The sequence below is a fragment of the Python bivittatus genome, unplaced genomic scaffold, assembly GCF_059951505.1.
Source record: "Python bivittatus isolate LINGU-HERP-01145 unplaced genomic scaffold, Pbiv_v1 ctg000700_np1212, whole genome shotgun sequence".
In the NCBI taxonomy this organism is placed as follows: domain Eukaryota; kingdom Metazoa; phylum Chordata; class Lepidosauria; order Squamata; family Pythonidae; genus Python; species Python bivittatus.
Window position 1 is genome coordinate 23,006,284 of NW_028277098.1, and position 3,504 is coordinate 23,009,787.

The 3,504-nt window shown below is 38.1% G+C and overlaps 1 pseudogene; it reads right to left on the reverse strand.

Annotated features, from left to right (window-relative positions):
* Nucleotides 1-1,067: 1,067 nt before the first annotated feature.
* On the reverse strand, nucleotides 1,068-2,883 carry LOC112543360 (ATP synthase F(1) complex subunit gamma, mitochondrial pseudogene; annotated as a pseudogene).
* Nucleotides 2,884-3,504: the final 621 nt, after the last annotated feature.

The following is a 3,504-nucleotide window of genomic DNA, read 5'->3' on the forward strand; positions in this document are numbered from 1 at the left end:
ACCTTCATTTCTTTGCAAATTTGCAAGAGAAATAAAAACCACATATGAAAGAGCGTGCCTTACTTTGTCACATGCCGCCATCATTCATATAGTGTTATTTTAAAAAAAACACCTGTAAAATCAAAGTTATGGAAGGATTATTTGTGAGTCTGTGGAGTTATATCACATCTTATACAAGCAACTTCAAAATAGCTTAAATTGCTGAAAAGGAGAGTTGAAAATGAGCAGGTTCATACAAACCTTTGTGAACTGCTTTAGTTGTTCGACTGCTTATCTATCCAGTCAGCAAATAGTAATGAATTGTTATTTCTCTTCTGAATTTATAAAGAAATAACTAGATATTATTATCAAAGAAGCAATTTTAAGTGTAACATGTATACACAGTTGGGATCAGGTATTGCAAGGTTATTTTAAGAATCTGAGAAGAGGCATGTATGGGCTTCAACTTAAATTCTGAGTAGTTTTTCTTTGAACAGATAGCAGGCATATTTGTGCATTAGAAAATTCATGCGGTAGGAAGAGAAGGGAAGCTAACATCCCCTGATTCTCCCCTTTTAAGTATGTTGAGAGCTGATATTTTGTGGACATATGAGGAGCTGTAAGCAGGAAGCAAAATATAGCGAAAAGTATATCATTCCCCTTCTGCTGGTGGGAGCATCATATGAGCTGAGTTCTGGTCACCAAAACTTAAGGTCTAAGTCTAAATTCTAAATTTAAGAGCTGAGTTCTGAGGCTTTTTGTTAAATTTATATCCCTCTGGAGCTCAAGGTAGAACCCATAGCAATCCTGCTCCAAGGTTATCGTCACAACAGGAGCCCTGTGAGATAGGATGGACTGAGAGATAGTGACTCAGTGGTTTTCTGTCCCAGTTGAGCCCTTTAAGTAATACCTCATACTGGGTGACTGGCTGTCCCTGTGGGACTTCATGGTAATACAATTTACAGACAGTTGGGATTCTGTGCCTGACATTTTTCACAGACTGACAGACTAATAGTCAGTCTCTTGAGAAAGGAGAGACATGTTTTTAATCTATTGACTTTGGACAACACTCACTTTCAGATTAGCTATTACTGCAGAGCTACAGAACTGGAGATGATCTCCATCAGTTCCTTGTTGGTGACAGCTTGGCTAGTGCAGCTGAATGTCAGGGTCAGATATTCAATCATTCTGGAAACATTTTTGCCAGCATTATCCATGGGTGTTATCAAGCACACTCTGCTCTCTAGTGGGACACTTCTGCAATCTGTAGAAGTTTATATTAATCTATGTAAATTCCTAAGAGTTTTGCAGAATATCAGCTTCTATGTCAAAGAGGCTTTGACAAATGCTTTTAGAACCAGAAAGTGTCTCAAGAAAATACACTGGTTTCTCATCAGTTCTGTAGGAGATGATGGGCCTGAACTGGATGTAGACAACAACAAATTCAGTAGCTCCAGAGTAATAATTGATGGATCTTTAATTTCAGGAGGAAGTTCTTGCCATTGCGCTTTGAGGTATGCCTCTCAGCTAGTCATCCTCCCCAACTGCCATGATTTCTTTATCTGAATCTGTGAGGGTAGAGACCTGGATCTTGATTTGTTTACCAATATTGGCATGGACGGCATTGCACAGACTATAATCACCCCAGTAATAAGGTAGCTAGAAGGACCACTCTTCTCTCAGGGAAATATGACAAGAGATCTATCCTCTCTGCTGAGGGCTGCATGCCAATGGCTGAATGGGCCTGTTGTAAGGGATAGGTGCAGCCAGTGGCACAAGTAGGAGAGGCCACTCATTTTTTCTTTTCCTCTTTGACACTTCTTCTTCTCTTCCTGTCCCCAGATAGCAGGCTGTCAGGAAGGAATTGCTCGTTGCTGTCAGATTTGAATGGATCAGCTCAGTGGGCTTCTGAACTGAGGTTAAAAGCAACACGTAGCCACAAGGCTTCAAGTTGTCCATCCCATTTTCAAACCTGATATTTAGAAATCTGCTTGTTCTTCTTGTGGAATTACTTTAAGAAACAGGATACTGGATTTATAAATGATTGGATTCTTACATTTATATGTTCTTAGTTGCATGTGAGCCTGATTTTTTTTTTTTTTTTGGCAGTTCATTTCAGAGAATTAATTCAGGAGCATTAAACAAAGTCACTGAAGATAAAGGCTATCAACTGCATAAATGATGATTTCATTTATGGGGCTCAATTCTGAAAAGCAAATACTGAGCAAGAGTAAGGATGCAAAAGTTCATTTGCTTGTAGGCATTCTTGAGTTGTGTGTTTCATCAAGAATTTAAAGCAAATAGAACATTAGACCAGCAGGGCTCTTCTATTGTTAATTTGTCTTACAGGTTGTAACTGCTGAATTATCAGCTTTCCATTAAAAAAAAAAAATCATTTGCTATGGGTTCTAGTAAGTAGCTGCCTTGATGTTTGCTTCTGAAGAAAGTTTGTCCATCTTTCAGGTCTCTCACTTTGTTGAATGTGTCCCATTTGATTTCTCCTTTTCCTCCCAACATCCCTTGTACTTCCTCACCGCTGCAAATTTATGGTGCTTGCACCATCTGCACATTTGTAAATGAATGGAATGGAATGATGTTTGCAAAGAAACTCTACATCTCCATTCTTCTCCTCTTCTAAAGGAAATTGGAGTTTGCTTTTAACTCCCCCACATCACTTGGAAAATTGGATGTGAATATACATGTGAAGAAGACTCACACATTCTCCTTTGCTCTGTTCATTGGTGAAATTTGAACAAAAAATGTTCCCACCTGGGTGAAGTGGTTGGTTAGAGCAAATTGCATCCAATTATGGTTTATTATCAAGGTTGAATATATTTTGGAAGCCTCCTTTCTTAGATGGAACCAAATTATTTAGAGTGCTTACGCTGAGCCTTCTGCCACCATGCCGATGAGTTGTTTAACATGGCACTTCATTGCTATAATAAGTCACAGCCACTAGCAAGCTTGATGTTATCTACTCTAAATGTTTTATTATTTTGTGTGTGTGCGTGTGTGTGTGTAGAGGTGGGTTGAAAATATACTGTACAAGGTGCAATGTTCCATGGTTATTCATGCTGTAAATCAACAAAGATCAGCAGACTGAATAAAAAATGAAAAGCTTATTTAGAAACTGACATAAGCTTTCAGATGAGCTGGGATGGCTGAAGTTAACTGCATTCATTTTTCTTAGCTTGTCACACTTGCCACTTGAATTTCACTGCTAAAGAGAGTGAAGACTTTTGTTTTATGAAATTATATCTATAGGAACAGCATTTGCATTTATATAGACTTGCTTATAAGGTAATTTTTTTAGAAAAAAAGCAGCTCAAAACAAACATTTCCCTGTATTATGAGTGACTTATTCAGCTATATCCCACTGTGATCACAATTTATTAGTTTTATTGTGAGATTTGTTCATTAGGCTTGGCTTTTCAAGTTGGTGACATGAATTCCCAGGCTTGAAACTAACAGTTCAGCAGCCACTGCCTTTTAATTCCCATGTGCTTCTTCTATATACCAATTTTC